Source organism: Athene noctua, chromosome 23 (genome assembly GCF_965140245.1).
Source record: "Athene noctua chromosome 23, bAthNoc1.hap1.1, whole genome shotgun sequence".
In the NCBI taxonomy this organism is placed as follows: Eukaryota; Metazoa; Chordata; class Aves; order Strigiformes; family Strigidae; genus Athene; species Athene noctua.
The window spans coordinates 9,135,526-9,156,159 of NC_134059.1; the positions used below are offsets into that span (position 1 = coordinate 9,135,526).

The following is a 20,634-nucleotide window of genomic DNA, read 5'->3' on the forward strand; positions in this document are numbered from 1 at the left end:
ACTTTAAAATGTTCTACTGAAGCTGAGGATTTGGCTGCATTTGATAAAAGATTTTGTAGCTGGAGCAGTTCAAAATGACGTGTTGGATTTTTTTCTATTAAAAAAAACCTCTTAAGGATGTAGACAATCGATTGCAAAATAAAACTCCCACCTTACGAAATGGAGATGCTCTTCTGTTTGTTCAGAGATTGCTGAGATAGTGGAGAAACAGTCAATACTTAAACAGAGTACTACTTTGTATATATAGGGTTTTCCATCCAAAAATGTCAAGTCATTTTACAAGTACTTAATCAAATGGGTCTTGCCACTAACTTGTGGTCTATCACTAGGATTTAATTCCGTAGCAAGTGAGGAATCCAAAGAATAATATAGGATTCTTGCCAAGCAGTATCTATGTTCCTTTTCTTCCTTGCCCCTCCCCCCCTTTTTAAACTGCTAGAATATTCTTCTCTATCTAAATCTATTTTACCTTCATGAGACCTACAGAATCCAGTTATTGAATTCTCTCTCCAATGATTTACATTACAATATGGAAACTGTGACAAAAGAACTCAAATGCGAGCTTTAGAAATTGACTTCCTCCTTTTCATTGCAGTTGAAAATGGGTATTGACCCTATGGCTGTCACATTCATTCTGTGCCTACCTTATTGTAACTACCTTTAACTCATTTTGTTAGAAGTCCGCATAAGGTATGGGAATAATACTTTTAATTAACTTAAAGTGTTAATATTTTTCTTTAAATCAACATGCCCCGAGTTGAATTGTATGTATAAGAAACTAAGTAATTGGGCTGTTGCTCATTAGTGGTTTGACTTCTGTATTCTTTGACAGATCCTGTAAATTTCTGAAGTATATAATTTCTAGATGACTACTGGATGTAAGCAGTGAGCTGTGTCCTGCTGTACATGAGGTGACTCGCAAAGATTTGGGCAGATACTTGTATATCTTCTCATTGCAAAGCCCGAGCTTGTTCTGAAGGCTGTCAAGGTGTAGTGATGCTCAAACTCCTGCACTCCACCTGCCTTTCCCATTTAATTTGCATTCAAAACAATTTTCTTCAAATTCCTAAGTACTCCACTACAGGCATGTGAAATATGTTGGGTTTTGCCATCTGCACTAAGCAAATAGTTTAGTTGGGTCCAAGAGCTTTCAAATTTGAAGGCTTTTTAGTAGTTTCTGGCATCTTGAAAATTGAAATTTCCAAAGAGGTGGGAGAAAGGGTTTTCTTGCTCTGTACAGCAAGACCCTTTTAAATCTGGTGCAATTTTGAAATGAGAGGGTAAAATCTCTTAAGAACAGGATCTGCAGTAGAGCTGTCCACAAAAAAAATCTGGAAAGACTGCCAAATAAAACAAAGTGAAACACAGAAATACTGAAGGAGCTATCAAATTGCAGCATCGTCTGTGTAAATGTTGTAATGTTCTCCGGAAGCACATGTAGTTCTTAGAGGAGAAATAAGAGTCTCCTGATATCTAGGGTAGTTTACAGAAAAACCCACGAGGTTCTTACTATTGCTTAAACCTTTTAGCCATTTGTTCTAATACTTGGATCATCTGGACATTATCAGATAAAGGAAACAAGCAAATAGGATTTCATCTTTTGTGTTCTAGCACTTCAGAAGCAACGGTGCTACATGATTTTCTATGAAGAGACAGAGCTGTTTTGTAAACTGCGGTGCTTGCTGGAATTTTTACTTGTGCTTTCATGCTTCGTATGTTTGTACTCGTTATTTAGGATTAAAGTATCGTTTCTGTGTTAATGTGTTGACATTATGCAAAATGCTTCATGCCTACATTTTTTTCCTGTATGTTTTCTATTCTGAACGGGTTTTGGTCTAGAAGATCATCTTGATTAATTGGCAGCAGAACAAACCATTGTAAAGCTGATCTTTGTAGGTGTTCAGGATGCCTGGGAACATATCCTATTTCTTCACACTCTTATTTGCCTTACTGTCTGTCTTTGTTCATTGTATTTTTGTGTGTGTATGTGTGTGTGTCAAGTGGTAGAAAAACAAGTGTTTGTCAGTGTTTGTATTCCATATGAGTACCGGTTGCTTCTCTCTGTACCATAATAAATTTTTGCCCCTTTCTTTATGGAGTGAATGGATTAAGTAGGAGAATGGAATTACCATCCCCAAGTCTAGCCTGTGACTGCTACTGTGACTAAGTAGTACGTCATCAAACAGGCATGATACACACTAGCCCTAAATCATTCCACCAGGGCCAGACCGACCTGTGCATTCCCTGTCTAAACAGAACAGCTGTTCTGTGCAACAACTGTGCTGATTTGATAATGATTTGTTGGGCAGCACACTCAAGCACCAAGTGATATATTCCTGGTGGTATATTCCTGGTGGTAAAATCTCATATTCTCTGGAACTCCATCCTGCCCCTGATCATTTCTTGACATAGTCTTTTTTGTTTCCTCTCCAGCTCCAAGTATTGTCTGCTATACATGCTTTCTGACTGTGTCCTCTTCCTTATTTGCAAGTCTCCTTACTTTCTACTCTCACACATTGAGACCATCTGCCTCAGAGTTGCTGCCCTGCCCAATCTTCGCTGCAGTGCCTGTTGGACATGTAGTCATCTTAAGCATCTTGGCTTTCATCTTCTGTGGAAGGTATTCCCTCATTACTGTATTAACCCGTTGCACAGTGACTTGCACAGCTGCAGTGCTAGACAACTGCTGGCAACCACAGAGATAGTAACGATGTAGTGAATTCTGTAAATTAGCATACAAAATGTGTATTGAGAAAAACTAATTAAAACTGCATTTCCTTATACTGAATAAGTAAGTACAATGACTTGATTTGGGAGGTTGCTTCATTCCTATGCTCTGAGAATCTCAGCTCTGCTTTAGTTGGGACCCTGACACTAAAACTATGAGGCCAGAAAAATGCAGTCCAAACTTCTGCACTGTGCAAAGCTCACAGCATCCTGAATGTGTCAGGCAGCTGCTGCACAAAAAATCTGACTAATGCTCCCAGAGACCAAAGACAGTTTGAACTGGGTCCATATTTTAGCTGTATGGTATGGGCTTCTGGGAGCAGACCCAGTGAGCAGTGGGCGAGTAGCAATTTTCTGTCCTTGATTATGTCAGAGTCTGAGGGGAGGCAGCTGCTGTGAATGTTTTAAGGTAGGAGGTTTTCCTTCCCTACCCAGACATTTAAGGTGAAATGAAATCTAAGGTGGAATTTAAATGTGGGAAGGGGTTTGCCTGTATCTTGAACCAGCAGCCTCTGGAGCCTGACCACTCTGCAACATCCTTACCTCACACAAATCTTGAACACTGATCGGTGTAATATGCAGAGAAGTGAATGATGACAGAGAGTGCAAGATGTCCTCTCTTGCTGGGAGTCCACAGCTATCTGAAATAAATGCCTGTGTCTCTGAACAGTTCTCCTGGCCATGCAGTTAGTTACTCTGTGCAAAAGGACAGTTAAACAGAAAAGTGTTTGTACCGTTCAATCTCTTATTCATAGGAATCCTTTGGCAAAGAACAAAGTGCAAAGAAGTTTAAATGGAGTTCAGGCTTCAGCAACCTCTGCTTAGGCAGGAACAGGAAAAGGAAACAGGGAGCTGGACTAACCTGTCAGCCTCAACAATTCTTACAAATCTGCATTTTGGAACGTACTTGTGTTAGGAACATTTGTAGGGTTCTTACATGTTCATTTTCTGTTTTCTGGCATCATCTGGTTGCTGAATGCGTTTTTTGATACAGTCCAAAAGTGTAACAGGGAAGATGTGTCTCTTTTCTTCTAATTGTGCACTTGTATGTTTCTACCACTTTTTCTAGAACTCTCTTTGGCCCTGTTCTAAGTCTGAATAAATCTGAAGGCCTAAATTGCAAAGCAATGTTAATCGCTGCTGTCGTTGCACGTCTTTATCTTGTTCACACTTCAACTTTCTGTGGGGTTCACTGACTTCTCTGGTAGGCAGAGTTTGAAATGTGTGAATTCTATCAAAAGTAGGCCACGATTAGAAGATTACTGTTTCTGTGTTTACCAGCATATTTTTTTATCAGCATCTTTTATTATATTAGGTATGAACCTTTTTTCCTTTTCCATAGTGGGATCAATCAATAGATTGAATGTGTGAACTCTTGAAACTGGGATGGCTGAACTGCTGTGACAGGTTTTGTCACCCTTCTTTCATCAAAACAGTCTTGCAGAGGCTGATTAAACAAAAACTTTGAGTACTGTATCACATAGCTTATAGAAGATAAGGGAGAAGGAGTCAGAGTGGGAAGAGGTACTTCTGAAAGTTGTAGAATGGTAACTTGCTATAGTAATGAGAAGCTACAGAAATAATAACTTGTAAATAATATTTGAAGGCTAGTAAGTGCAATACAGCTTGAAATTCAGATCATGCTTCTTCCAGTTTAATAAGGGAAAAATGTTTACAGGCAAATGTACATACGTTTCTAGCATGACAAGATGTGAAGAGCCTTTGGTTGCTTAAACTACTGAGAAGGATGGCAATTCCAAAATCTGTAAACTCATGAGCTTGAGGTAGCACTTGCAGCCTACACTACTACAAAACGGGGTGTGTTATTCAAGCCAGTGTGGATAAAGAGTTACAGTCTGCATGGAAGAGTGCTATTTTTGTGCTAACTTTGATGTTAAAAAACGGTAACTTGAACTCACAGATACACTGATTATCCTGCTAAAAGAAGACTAGGAATCTCTTCTCAGAATTGCAGCATTTTAATTAGAAGAATGAGAGCAAAGTCTTAATCTTATTAATAGGGATAGACATAGATAAGGCAGAAACAAAATCCACAGCAACATAGCGCAAACGTGAAAATCAATGGCTTGGAGGCTAGTAACAGCAATACTAGCTACAGCAACAAAACTGCTCCCTGTCCCTACTTTACACACAAGACTAAGCTTGACAGTGAAGTTGGAAAAAAATGCCCTTCTGTCTTGAAGGTATTGAGCTACATCCCACATAGCTATTTGAAAATATATAGCCAAAATGTAGGGAAAGGTACTTTAAATGTACAAACCAAATCCACAGATACATGATTGTTTTCTTTAAATTTCCTTTTAGCCCTTTTAAATTCTTGTGACATTCAAGAATATTGATCCTTGAATGAAGAATCTCATCTGTAGCTGATTCTGACAGTTGTTAATCTTTCCCTTGCCTTTGCAGTCTGCTTGAAATAGTACTTGTTTCTTCATGTCAGGCCTCTGGCAATGCTTACTGGAGTTAGGATTACAGTCTCCGGTGAATCCCATTTTTACAGTCATTAACTTTCTAAACTGTTCCCCATAGCTGGCAACCTTTCCATGCTTGGAGACCTACTTAGTGGGAAGCTGGGAGACCGATGTTTTTTGTCTGTCTAGAATCATTGTGCCTTTAATTGAGCTTTGTTTAACTTTGTCATTAAGTCCAGTTATGTTGTAGGCATTTCATGACAATGATCACATACTTTGCTTGTACACTGGCTGCGTTCCTGTTGCAATTTACCTATTAATGAAAGAAAAAAGAAGCTCCATGTTTACCTAAGATTTTTTACAAGTAGCCTTTTTTTTTTCTTCCATTAACTTGGTTAATAAATTCAGCGAATTTTTGGATTGTAAAATAGAGACGTGGCTCATCTGCAGATTCTGTGCTATGTTCTAGCTAAGAAAATTGCTAGATTGCTTTAGCAAAATAAATGTGCTCTGGTTTCAATAGCTACTTGTCTAGATAGCAGTTGATACCACTGTCAGAACCTATAAACCCTGAGTTTATGGTTGATTCCAGATTAGCGACAAATCTTGATCAGAAAGCAACAGGAATGGGAACATTTCTCCCCCAGATGATAGGGACTTTATGTGAACAGAAAACACTGCGTGCAGTATTGCTATTTGTGTTCATTATCCATACAGCTGTGTAACAGATCATAGGCTGCAGGTTACTTTCCTTCTCTCAGAGTGTGAGTCAGGGGTGACCAAAACTATGTGAGTTATAACATGAGCTTGACAGAGTTGGGGAAGCCAAATACTTGCTTCTTAACAACAAAAAAGAAAGCTGATTAATCAGCTGAGTCATTGTGCTTTACTTCACTGTTGGTATGAATGGCATTCCCTATGGATCAGCCTACGTAGAGGAAAATGCCAAACCATAATCAAGACTGAGTGACTAGTTCAATCAAATGTTTCAAAATATCACCCATGAATTTTAGATAAAATAGAAAGTAGGGATATTCTCAGTCAAGCAGTTAATTGCTTCATGAAAACTTGTTCTTTGCAATAATTTGAAGATTTTCACTAGGGGTCCCTCTAAGTAGAAGAACTTTATTTCCATTTTATAGCTTTACATTGGGTTACACTGTAATGTACAGATTAATGGACTTGAATGGCACCTGCCCTCTCTCACATTCTTCTTTCAATGATGCTGCAGTGCTGCCGTGTTTCTGGGACAGATAATGTGCAGAGCCTCTAGGAATTAAAACAAGTCTTCAGAAGCTTTTAGAAAGACAAACAGTACCAACCTACCCAACCTCTAGCAGGTATTACTACTAGCAGCAAACATCACACCTGGAAGGGAAATGGGTCATTTTAGAGTTAATTCAGTAGGTCTTTCAGTTATTATTTTTAGAGAATTAATCACAAAAGGATATTTCTATGAGTCTTGTTTCTTAGGTGTAGCAAAAATTGTTTCAAATAGGAGCTGAAGTCAGGTTATGTCAAATTTTTTGCAAGAATTTGTCCAGTTGAAAATAACAGCAGTTTTTTAAATACTTGTCTTGTTCCTGATGTGCCCCAGGTTGTGTGCAATGATGAAAAATTTATCATCGGCACATCTGTAAATGAATCATTTTCTTTCCTGCACTCACATGGTTGCACAATTTTACTGACTGCTTGCTTTGAAGAATATTTAATATTTGTCAATGTGAAGCTGTTCCATCACATTTGTAATATCGGAAACACTTAACACCTTAGTAGGATGTCACAGTTAATGTATTCAGAATCATTTTGTGACCCAATACAGTATGATATAGTAGTATAATTACCAATCATATAAAGATAAAAGTTACAACACAGACATCTGGCTGCAAATCATACACCTGGATTAAATGTTTTCTCATCTGGCTGTCCTATACTATGTAGCACAGACAGTGCAAAGCAGGTGGTAGAACCTTAGGTAAGATCCATTATTAAAACAAAATCAGTTACTTTTCTTTCTTGTTTTTGTTTTCAGTGGATCAACATAAATTTATCTCATGTCATTATGGCTTCCCTCAACACAAGTGCTGGAATGGAAGATTCTTCCTTTTCCTTTTTTTTTTTTTTTTTTTTTTACAATTCGTTGAATGATGGCATTGCTGAAAGAAAAGAAAAAGCTGAAGGAAGTAGGAGAAGGAGGTTCAAAAGTTTTGTCAGAACTCTTCTTTGGTGTTCAGTTCTATTTCCTCTGCTTTGTGCCTCACCATGAGTCCATGCTGCATTGCTACTAAAACAGGTAGTTTGTAGCTCCCCCAAATGAGTGGGGAAGGTGGAAAGGGACATAAATTCTCATTCCAGATTCACACTGGACCTTTTACTAACAAATAAAACTTGTTACTAACTCAGAGTTTGTAATACTAATTTTCAATTCCAGTTTTCTGTGCTGAGTGACGTAAACCAAAAATTGTTTCTTTCTCTACATTTATGTTCAACCATGCGAAGAACAGTACTTGGATTTCATAAAGAATCTAGGCACGTTTACACTAAAGCTTATATACTGCACCTACAACTTGCGGTCAGTTGTGAACCTGCTGGTAATACACATGAGCTATCTGGTACGGGTTTGGTCTTTGTTGTCTTGTCATTAGTCACGATAGAAGCAGCACAATAAAATGCATAACCCTTTCCCCACATAATTATGACTCTAGTTTGTATTTCAGTTTAGTGCAGATCACTCATCAGTGTGCAGGACAGAATGAGAACAACTGCCTGAACAGAATACCTAAAAATATTTCCCATAGTGAAAAATAGAAATTGCGTCCTTTATGAAATGTAGGCATTTGCACAGTAGGTGAAGTGCCAGGTTGACACATCCACAGAACCTTTGGCACTCTTCAGCAGGCAGGACAGCATACCGTGTCTGACTCTACACATTCTCTAGCTCTACAAAAAGCATGAAGAAAAGTCTGATTTCAAATCTGTGTTTCCATGTTTTGTGTGCCAATATTAATTAGTTCAAATAACCTGACATATTTGAAATTCACTGTCATTGTATCACTTATATCACACTCTGTGTAACCATGTATTTCCTTTGTCTGGGTATTTGTCGTGCACCTTGTCATATTTATTATAGTATTATTTTTTGAATCAGTTGTCAGGAATAATTGTAAGAGTTACAAGAAAGCAATTTTATTCTGAATTGGAAGTATGCGTGCGCCTATACCGGAAAGAGACAAAAGATGACATTTGTAGTCAGATGTGTAGTATGGAAATCCTAAATGCTGTTGAAGAGTGGGAGAGTGGGACTCCACAGATTGTTGTCATAATCATGGTATTATGAATAGGTATTTCTTTGGTATTTGCCTATTTTTACTCCAGTTTTCATCAGATGATGAATACATGACAATTCTAGATTGTCTAACAGAAGAAAAATAAGCTTTTTTTTTTTTATATAAGGTATTCCTAGCAGGTTTCTGACTTCCAGATCTTTTTAAAGAGGCCTGTTGTGTTTGCATTTAGCATATTTCCACTTTTCTGTGGGGATTTTTGGATAAATATTAAGTTCAAAGCAGATAATCAGGTTGTACACCTTACAAGATCATTTTCTGCCTGTTTAAAATCAAAACCACAGGGAAGTTTTGATGATTAGGTGTGCACCCAGTTTCTGTGTACAGTGTCATAATTTAAATATGTCACTTGGAAATGAGCTTTTGGAAATTTGTTTTATTTCAAAGGTAGAGAGGTGAACTTTAAATCAGGCCGACAATATTACATCAGTTTTTCTGTGGCATTGGAAATGTGTTGCTTTCTTATAAATTATTTCCTTTCCCTTTCAAGTGATAGCACGATCGTGGATCAGGTGTTGAAGACTGAGTTCAAATGACTTGAATTCTTTTAAAGAATTGAAATAATGAACAGAGGTTAGAAATTCTACAGTCATTAAATAGTTTTCTAACTTCTTTGCTTACAAACAGAAAAGGAGTGGGAGGAATGAGAAGGAAAGGGTGACATACTTTTCTCTCTCAGAACACACAGAAAACGTACAGTCCTTCACAACACCAATCTGTTTCACAGAGGCAGTTTACAGTGCAGGAATGCACATCTAGAGAGAGCTTATGGATCAAAGTCCCTCTGATGCATGCGATTCTGAATGCTTTGGCAAAGCCAGAAACTCACGATTTTGGCGTATATAAAGTGTCCTGGAATGTGAGGCTGAGCAGTGAACCTTTGCACTCTTCTGTTTACAGCATGTGCCTGAGAAAATGATGAGAGGAAGGTTTGGCAAGAATGACTGGGGAAGGGAGGATTGGGATCTAAGCAGAACAAAAACATAATGTTGAATATTTATAGCATTGGTAAGAAACACCAGTAACAAGGAGAGGAATGGAAAGGATTCTTGACATGGAAAATACAAGCATGCCTAGTTTCTGTGGCTTGACATTTCTGTAAATAAAACATGAGCTACTACACAAGTACAGTGCATAAGTGAATACACAGTTCTTGGTTGCTGCATAGACTTCAGAGTTCAACAAAGAGCATCACCTGGTTTTAGTCTGTTTTAATAAGAAATGACATTTGTGAAATTACATTGTCTTGTTAACCCTTGAGCCAGTGACCCTTGAAACTGTTGAGTGTCAATCACATCTGACAGAATGCTACAGGTTTTAAAGCTAAATAGGTTTCTACATAAAGATAATATGTTAAAGATAGTATGTTTCTACAAGTTTGATGAAAATGCAGGATAGGTAGAGGTCCTGACCAAAATAAAAGCTATGGTGTCAGAGGCCCATTTGATTAGAGAATTTATATTAGGGCAGACATGTGTACCTGTATGTCCTAAAAGTTAGTCAAACCTCACAGATGCTTGCAAATTTAGTAGACACCAGAAACTCTGACCACCACAGAGAACAAGGTTTCATTATTTCTGCTGCTTACTGTACCGCTTGTTTTAATTCATTGAAGGGACTGGAGTAAAAATATGAACCCAGAGGAACAGAGAAGGGTAGACCCTGAGCTATTTAACATGTGTGTCTGTGACCTGCAGTAACAATAATATTTGCGATTAATGTAAATGTGAAAAGTATGACAAAGAAAAGGAAAAAACTTCATAGAGCATTATGGATCGCTTGATAAACTGAGCATAAGCAAACGACACGTTATGAAATGGCTAGGATGTGGTGGGAATGTCATCTGTAAATGAGCAAAGAATACCAGCCTTATTTACAGGACTCAAGTCTCTACTTTCCCTAGTGAGTATAAAACAACCTTGAATGAATGTTAGATAATTGATTGAAAAATAACTGGCTTCATGCCATACTGACAGTAAATAGAGTTAAAACAGGACAAAGAGGCAATTTTGTCTCTTAATTCTCTTGACACTGTTTGTGTACTTTTTTCCTTCCAGGTAAGAAGTTCAGTTAGTATGACCAGTTTAGTTGTGGGAATGAATAAAATTGCTAACAGTGTGATCAGAAGGAAGAATAATCAACTTGTTCCCCTTTAAAGAGAGCCCTTTTAACATACTATCAGTACATAAGAATGACCGTTCTGGACCAGATGAAAGGCTCATCTTGTCAATCCTGTCTCTGACAGAGGCAAATACAAGATCCTTAAGGAAGTATCTAAGAGCAAGACAAGCATATAGTAATACTTTTCCAACCACTCTCCTATTCTTCTGCAGTGTTTGGACGAGTAGCTTTCTATACCAGAGGGGTTTTCGGTATGTTTAAAATCTTCAGTATATTTCCCTTCCATGTACCTGTCTAGCTGTTCCTTGAATCTATTTACATTTTTAGCCACAACTTTGTGACTAGGAGTTCTGCAGCTTAACTATGTGGTGTGTGAACAACTGCCTTCTGTTGTTGTTAAACCTGTCATCGGGTGGTTCCCTTTGAGGCACTTAGCTTTTGTAGTGGAAGAGGCATCTGAGCCTTCTGAATCTAACATCTTCATTCTAACATCTGAGCCTTCTGAATCTGCCCATGATTTTAAGCCGTTTTGGACTTTCACTGTTTAGCTTAAGTCCAACAATATGGTAGTGGGGAGAGCTGAAGAGTTGGGCCTAGTGTCCAATACAGCAGCCAAATAGTGAGGAAAGAATCTAGCTTGTGAAAGGATATCTTTTTTATAGGTGATGGAAGCACTTAACCCAAACTCTTGGTCAAAATACCAAAGCTGATGACTCTGAACTAGAGCCAGCTGGAAAGGAAAAGCAAAAAAGAGAGCCCAAAACAAAACCAAGCTGACCAATGAGAGAAAGAATGGATGGCTTCTCATATGGAAAACCTTCTAAGTGTCAAAACAGTAATAAATACAGGCTGTTACCACATGGACATCTTCCTTCCTCAGTGGAGTCAGTTTGAGTCTTACCTAGGAGACTGAATGTCACCTGTAATGCTGTTCCTTGGTTCTGGGTTTCTTAAAGAGCTGCTGTATGGCTGTACGCTGCTCATCCCCAGAATTCTGCATTGATCACATCTATCCAAGAAAATAATATTGCAGAACGTTTGCTGCTTGTTATTGACTACTCAATCCCAGTCTTCTAGTAAATGGTACATAGATCCTTCTTTGAGCAGGAAGCTGGACAGATGACCTCCTGAGGTCTCTTCCAATTTGATTTACTCTTTCATTATACATTTCTTCTCAGTGTTTGAAAGCCATCTTCCCTCTCAGAGAACCCTGTATAACTAACTTGCTTAATTTGTTTTGTATACTGATTTTTTAACAAAAATTGGTCACTTTAAAGTATATTCCTTGTTGAAAGTCCAACACAAAGCTTAGCCCTTTTCTAGATGTGTGAAGATGGTAGCAATAATTCTTAAAAAAACCAAAGATGTAACTGTGCGTTTATTTTTCCTGCTACTTAAGAAGTCTTAGGAGTTCAGAAACAGAAAAGTATACAAATTCTCTGGTCATCAGCAGTCTGAACAAACTTGTCAAACATGATGCTGTAGGTGTCCATAATTCTGAACTGCGTTCATAAAGCAGTAGCACACACAAAAAAAGACAGAAAGCCATGGAAAACTTAAGATACCCTCTATGTTACTAATTTTGGATGTGGAATTTCCTGTTCTCCTACCGGTACATGAGGAGCATATATCCACTGACCCCAAAAAACTCCTAAGAGATTTTTTTAATTGAGACAGAAAGCTGTAACTTTTGCAGTGCAAAGTGTTCCCGCTGACAGTGAGCAAGGCAGGCAGTAGCGAGCACTCCCTTTATTCATGTGGGGCATGTGTTGCATCATCATTCTCCAGCAAGGTGTCTGGTAGAAAATGGAAGTGAGATAAGCCTATACTTGGGTTTACTGAAGTTATAACCAAGCAAACTTGTGGAAGCTTGGTAAATTGGTACAAAACAGAATAAAGTCAATGGTTACTTTAGAATTCATTGCATTTCCAGAGAATCCAAAACCCACTCAAATTTAATTAAATGTAGCTGTACAAAGTAAAAGCAACAATCCCCATATCCACAAGCATATGTAGTTCAAAATAATTAATGTGTTAATGTAATTCAGAACATTTAAATCCCCCTAAGATTACATGCATGTGTATTTGTCTCATAGGTTTTGAGCACTTCACATTCATAGTGTACTTGATTCCTGGAGATCTGTAAACAGCAGTAAAATTTGAATGGAGTATGAAACGCTGCTAAATGTGAATTATTAGAAAGCATTTCTTCAGTTTCTTTCTAACTTACTAAAACCCCTTAGGAACAAAGGGACACAAATTGAAGCACAAAAGGAGTATGTACAGTTTGTTTCCCAGGGACTTCAGAAATGCGTTCAGAAGCATTGTAAGTTAGCACACTTCTCTTAGTAAGTGCCCTGTAGAACACAGTATTTGTGGGTATCTCAGTTTTTAAATGCCCGATTTTCAGTTCCTGGGATCGAATTTCAAAAGCTGTTGTGCTCCCAAACTCCATATTGATTTTCAGATGCTTCAGAACCTGCTAAGCGGGTCCTAAATATGACACACAAATACAGTGCAACTGGAAATCAGTAGCTGCTTTCGAAAAAAATTGCCTCCTTCTATAGATCATCCTGCCCTGAAGGAGATTGTCCTGTGAAGTCACAGATCTCTAAGCAGCAGCTGCCTGCAATCTGTGCAATGTAGCAGTCGATCGACTGCAGTTAGAAAGTTTGCTTCATACATCTAAATAAGATGAAAAATTTTTACATTTTCAGAGATGGCTTTTTTATGGCGTCTTGCCCATTATTAATAAGGAAAAATGCCACTGTTGAAAGGCTGCTGTGTAGAGGTGTTAATTTTCAGTCTGAAATATGAAAGCACCAGAAAATGAAGGACAGTTGCAATGACAAAGGACGTCCATGCTTGCACAGCTTGATGGTTAATTCTTCCTACTGACCCACCGCAGCTGACATGCCCAGCTGACCCTCCCTAAAGGCCACAGTGTAATCACATTCATGACCAGGGACAGTACAGTTCCTAAGCAGGGCTGAGTTTATAGTTGTGTGCGTCAGAATTGTGAGTTGTTCTTGAAATGTGTTAAGCAAGGAATAGTTCAAATGAGCGGTTTGTATGGCTGTGGTAATGCACGGGCCTTAAACACCTTGCTGATATGGGGCTGGTACACAGAGTGGCTTAAAAGGATAGTGAAATAATGGGCAGGAAATGATGCATTTTGGAAAATGCAGGCTGTGTCATTCACCACGGGGCAAATCTCTTTGTGAACAAGCACAAGTCTTTTCTCATACCTGAGTCATCTAGCACATAAAGGCTTAAAAAAAAAAAAAAGTTTCAAAATAGAAAAACACATATTTTGTGAGCCAGTGCTGTTAAACATACCATAATCAAAGTAATATATAACAATGAGGTGCTTGGCAAATGTTCATCACAAAAATTTTTGAAGAACTCTTTTTAAAATTTCTTTTTTTTTTAAGAGCCCAGATCACACATGGTTGTATAAAGAACAAAATAAAGACAATCAAAGTAAATCAGTGAACCAGAGCACAAAAAAATGTGTCACCTTTACACCTATACAATTCAGAGAGAAAAATGTGAAATGATTAAGAATAGGAAAAAATCAAAACAGTAAGTTTAAGCTAGCAAAGCCATACTTAGCAAATAGAAAGTTGTCAAAGAAGTAACCTGCTTTCAGGCAGTATTTATACTGGGCTAATTTACTCATTGTAGGTCAGAATTGTCAGAAACTATCTAATCTTTTATTAGTTTTCTGAGCAGTTAACTAACTGAGCTTAATCAATTTTTGTAGCATCCTCTTGAACGCAGCAACATTTCTCATAATTTTGTCAATAATGCGTAAACCAAGGCCCAAAACAAAGCCAAATAAATTGTCTTACCTTCTGTTTGATTTTTTTCCATCTTTGTGCTTGAATGAATCTTTTCCTACTGAAATCAATGGAAGTTTTGATATGTAACAGGTCAATGGGAGCAGAATCTGATCTTTTATTAGCACATTGTTATGGACTCTATGGGAACAGGAAATTTGATTTTGGAGCCAGGAACATGTTAGGGAAACATTTTTTGGAATCAGTTTAATGGTCTGTGTTCAGTCTTCATTTTTAGAAAATCCCTGAACAAAAGAAGTCTTAAACTACATCAAGTGGTCTGATTACTGCAGGTGCGATTTCTGAGAGCGATCGGAGTTGTGTTCAGAAAATATTTGTAGGGACTGTCAGACTGAGGGGAGACTGTGTTAGAGTCAGGTGTAAAGTTCAGGCCAGGCAGCTTGTCGGGATTTTTGCTATGCATTGCCACCATCTCACAGTTTCTTCCAGGGAATATCACTATGAAATGTGGAAGCCGTGTTCATGTGGTAAAACTGACCCCAGCAACAGAGAATGTGAGTCTCATACTGATCTTGATTTGGGTCATCTGACAGTGTCAACTACTATGCCATAAAATCTCAGAGCATTGTTACAAATGCAAGAGCCTAGGAAGAAAAGAAGAAAGGCTCTTTACAGGGAAATAAACATTCCCTCTAAGATAAGGAAAAGTCAAAGGTGTTTCATTCATTGAACAATGGCACAGGAAATTCAAATGATGCTACAGAAGCCTGGCTTGCTCCCGGACAAGCATGTTATTTCAGACTACCTCATGCAGATATTTTAATTCTGAATTTAGATAATATGCCAGAGAAGTCTTGTTCATGTATATATGTATGTAGGGCCTGATTTGTACATGCGTGCAGCAATTTTTATTTTAATAGCTGCATGCAGGCTCAAACTATTGAGCAGTGCACAGTAATGGTGTAATCTCAATGTCTTCCACATGAATATAGTTGCACAGACATTATGCCTGAAGGTAGTCAAGTACTGTACCTTTCTGTCTCTTCTATACACATGAAAGCAGCTGTGTACTGTGGTGTACTGGGGTGTGCTTCATTTAGAGCATTCAGAGACATGCTGACTAGTGAATTGCCTAGCCGACTGTATCCTTGGTGGCTTCCCAACTCCCTGGCAATGCAGTCAGCATCATAGGTCTTCATTTGTGTATCCATTAAATTTCATCTCACCCCTTCTCCTATGTCCCTATAATTGTTTACAAGTGCCAGGTGTTAATGTTCCAGTACATTGCAAGTCGTTTGCAAGTACTTAATCTCAGAGAAGCACAAAATCCCCTTTTAAGCACAGGAAGTTTTATATAATTGTAGCATTTCTTTATGCATACCACAGGCTGAAAAACACATTTAATGCATCAACAGCAGGTCAGCTACACTTGGAGACAGATTGACTAAGTCAGGTTGACATCTCACGTTTCTGCATTTCAACCTTGGAATATGAGGATGGTTCTTGGCATTCAGGTGCTACTGTTTGCATCACCATTCTCTGCACTGTTGCATTTTGCAGGGGGATGCAGTTCTCAAAGTGAAACATATATTGTCAGTGTAATTAATGATGTAATATTTCCATGCCGCTTTTTACTTCATCCAGGTCAGTATTCTGTCTCCTGCAGTAGCTAATAATATTTAGGCAGTGGTGTACAAATAGGAGGGCAACGATGCTGTGATCATCTCCTTCGCATACTCTCCCACTCAGCAGTTACTTTGGAGTCACAGATTTCCTGAACCACAGGTAGTGCCTTTGCTTTTATTATGCCTGATTATTGTCTGAACTCCTGTGTACTACAATATCTTGTGGAGAGGAATTCCGTAGTTCAATTATGCATAGGGAGGGGAACCACCTTCTTTCGTTTACCTCAAACTTGCCACTTGCTGGTTTTATTTCCCACTTCTCTATTTGTGAACTGGGAGACAAGACAACAGCCATTGCCTTTTAAACATCTTAAGGACAATTATGGCTATAAATATCTTCATTATACCCCTCCTGAGCCATCTCTTTTCCAGTCTTAGAAATCATAATCTATGTAGTTTCTCTAAATATGGAAAATGATCCAGGCCTTTCATCATCCTGCACCTTTTCTTGTTTTACTTTATTCTTTTTCTGAGATATAGATGATGACCAGAACTACAAACAGTATTCAGGATGCGGGGACAGTATAGGTTTATATTGAGGGTCTGAGATTTCCTTTCCACCAACTAAGTTACATAGCTTCAGTATTAGTGGAACCCGGCAGATAAGAGTGTACATAACTCACAGTGATAGACACTGTGATCTCTTAGCAAAAGCAAAAATGACCTTGTTTTGCTTGGCCCCATAAATTTTTGGTATAAATACACACACACACACAAATATTTAATGAATTCAGCAGAGCTGCACAAGGGGCATTGTGTCAGGATAACAAGCCACATGCATCCCATAGGAAGCTATCCCTGAGCCGGAGACACTTCTGTTGTAGAAAGGCTCTTAAATACATTGGTCTCTGTGATGGGGCTCAAGTCAAATTCGGCATAGGAGGAATTTCCTTCCTACTGTGCAAAGAAATACAGTTGTAGTAGCATGGTTACATGTGCCTTTCACTTGCTACTTGCTTTACCATGAGGCAAGTTTCATCTTAATTTTCTCTAAGTGTATTGGCTGATCTAATAAATGTTTTGGTTCATGGTCACTTTCTGAATAAGCCCTTAACACTTCTTTTCATGAGAGGGCAGTTGCCAGCAGAGGTCCATAGCTGTAGCCAGTTTGAAAGGAGTTGAGTTTCACCAGCTTTTATTGGACTGAGATTTGATGGATGGACAAATATTTCTACACCCACCAATCCAGCATTGACTTTCGGTGTTAGAATATTGAATCTTTTATCAGCCCTTTATTTTTTATCAGCGGTTTGTTCTTAAAATATAGACTAAAAAAATGGCAGAATTATATTAACTTTGTAAAATTACCAATATTTTTTCCACATGCCTTTAATTCAATTTATGCTAACTAATATGTATTCAATTTTCTGTTAGTCATAAGAGCATTTTGTAAAGAAACAGAAAACCAATTAATAAAATTTGCATTTAAAGGAACATTTTTATATGGCCAAAGCCTTGGAGCAGTAGGGGAATTTATGGTACTTATTCTATTGGTTGAAACAATCTAGGTTTTAAATGTGTTGTATCTGACCCTTGTTCTAGGTATCCCATTAAAGAAAGACATTTTACACTGGAAAATGCTAATTTGATTACATATTTTAGGTATTTTTCTAATCTGATTTTTAAAATTAACATCTGACAGTGATTACATAGACTACCTAGTTATTTTATGGAACAATTGTTTACTTAACATATGGGTTAGAATAATCCTGTGTGCTCATTGTAATTATCCACTGAACTTAAATGAAGACTTCTGAAAAGATAATTTAAGCTTTTGCTTGAGAAAATGGACACTGCTTAGGTAAGAGGGTGAGAAACAGAAAGCCACAGTTAATTTCTTTACTACCTCATTGTGAGACTGACAGATCCTTTTAGGGTGGGTGGGTTGGATTGATCAAGATGTGAAATCACTATTACTCTACTGCACAGATTTGTCAAGAGGGCTCCTCCTCAGACCTTACTGAGAATTATTAGAAAAGGATTCATGTATATGATTCTTAATATATTTAAAGGCCAAATCTTTCTTATCATACTCATGTGAACTCTCCAGTTTATTTGGTTCTTCATTCCATCACTGTAAAATCTTTGTGAAAGTGCAGAAAATACTAACTTCTGTGTTTCAGACAGCTGTCTGGAATGGTAGTTGTCAGGGTTATTTTAAAAAGGCTGTTTTCCATAATATCTGAAAAGCTCAGAAGTGCAGAGAGTATGAACGTACAGGCAAGTTATCTTCCTCTCTGTCTTTTTGCGATACTGGTCACTTTCTATTTTGGCTTAGCAAAAAAGTGCCCAAAAGACTTTATTGTGATACTCTAATGCATGAGAACACCCATAAATTATCTGTCTAACCGTTACGATGCAACTTTGAAGTTGTGACAACTTGGAAAAACCAGCCTGACAAGCATGCTCACTTTCGCTGTTTTTCTAAAACTTCTTGAGCATATAAGGAGAATTTAAAGTGAAGAAAGCAACTAAGCACGAACACTTTTGTTCTCAGCACACAAATTCCTTCTGTCTCCCTGTCTGGGGTCCCGATTTCTGTCTCTGACTGGTGTGTCAGGTAAAACAGTGTTATCACCTGGTATAAATCAATAAACAGTGTCAGTGTTATCTTGTCACTAACAGGCACACAGCAGGGAGTTTGTAAGCTTTTCCAAGTGGACGTCATAGAGGATACAGTCTCTGCCTATAGCTAAAAGGTTTCTGCCTTGGCTAGTCATGTTTTGATTTACCAGAATTCCTACTTATTTATGTTAGTAAAGAAAGAAAGAAAGGAGTTCTTATCTCGAGTAGAATTATCATAGAAAAAAAAAAAAAAAAAAAAAGGAAAGTGTTAAGTAAGCCTTAGTATTCAGAACAAAGACCATAAAGAATTTTCATATAGGTGTAACTGCTGTACAGTGCAACTAAAACTAAGTTTACATATACCTGGATAAAAAGAATGAGAAGAATTCTTACATTTCTCTAAGATTAAACTGTTCTTACTAGAGATGTTTTTGAAGCTTTAAGCTTAAACACCAGTGCTTTACAAACACCTTCCAGATGTATGTGCAGTGTAACCTGCATTAGTAGATGCAATTTTCAGTTTAACTAGACCACGCTTTTCTTGCAAATCCTATTTTTAAGCAACAAGCACTCAGTATTTCAAAGACGTCTGATCTGTTCCTCCTCGAGACAGCGAAAATCACTGTACAGCAAAAACACATTGGCTAATTTTGAAGATACCAAACTTCCACAACTGGTGCAACAGTCGCATTACTTGCTTTGTGAAAACTGACTGTTGTGGGGTCACTCACCTCAGAGCAGTATCACTGGACACCGGGGGTACAGGGAATCCGTAAGGTTGTCCAAGCTGTTTTGTAGTCTGTAGCACCCCAGTCCGTGGACACTTTCCCAAGCCAGAAGAGCCATTCACATTCCCTCTGCCTTCCCAGCCTCATTCACTGCTCTCAGGGCTCAGCTAGCTGTACTGACTCACAGAAATTAAGCTCCCTCTGGGTCCTAGTGCTGTAAACGTGTGGGAGCTGCACGGACTCGTAGGAATTCAGCCTTTGGCTTGGTGCCTAGTCCATGCAGTGATGCACAGATGTGCAGTGAAAGTTTCAAAGCGTGCACTGGTTGTATGACTATGCATACATAATACTGAGAAAAGCCTCCAACTTCCTGGTTCCACTGTCAAGAACTGAAACCCTCCTTAAGGGACGTTTTGTCTATAGCCTTTCTGCTTTGCATCTTAATCCTTCACTCAATTTAAAGACGAGAGCTTTAAAGAAAGAAACTCCGAGATCCCTGCTGAATGTGTCCTTTTGAAAATCATCTCTAGAGCCCTTTACTGATGTCATGAGTCTATAAACAAACCTGCAGGAACACTAATAGTTAACTGATGAAGCAGTGGACTGGGTTCCCTGCAAAAATTGTGCAGTCCCCATTATCAGTTGTCTTTAACAGGGGTCAGCTCACTGATCTGGAGTAGCAAAAAAATATTTGACCCTGACTCGGGGCAGAGGAAAAGATATTATATAAGAAACCTTGCAGCCATAATAGTCTGTTTAACACGCTTACCTCAAGTAACAAAGAGATATGGAAATGTTTTCCATTGTGTTCATGGAGGAGGATTAAGTACTTTACAAGGAAACAGCAGTGTGTTTTAAGCAGCGATAAATATAGGAAAGAAATGCAAAAGTGAAACATGTCATAAGACACCAAAAAAAAAAGCAAGTTGGCTAAAAATTACTCTAAAAGAAGTTGTCTAATTATGTAGAGAATTATGAAGCACCCCCATAGAATTTCATAATTCTCATTCTGGCATAGAGTAAGCGTTGTGATTACACAGACACAAGGAAAAAATTTAAATTGTCCTCCATTGAAAAGTGGACCATTGCATTTTATCTGTCTGGAAATAATAGAACATTTTTTGATTCCATCCAGAAGAGGGCAGCCATCTGGAGAGCCTTGTCCTTAAAATCCTTTGGAGAAGGGAAAGATGTGTGGAAGGTACTACTTAAAGGCATAGAACAAGAAA

General features: G+C 38.1%; 1 protein-coding gene across 2 annotated transcripts in view; it reads right to left on the minus strand.

The window, feature by feature from the left end:
• Window positions 1–19,540, minus strand: part of NGF (nerve growth factor) — a 32,900-nt gene extending 13,360 nt beyond the window's left edge. For both annotated transcript variants that reach the window (XM_074925545.1, XM_074925544.1), the window contains exon 1: window positions 19,409–19,540. The gene's annotated coding sequence lies outside the window, so the exon portion shown is untranslated. The remainder of the gene's footprint in view (window positions 1–19,408) is intronic.
• Between the last annotated feature and the right edge of the window lie 1,094 nt (window positions 19,541–20,634).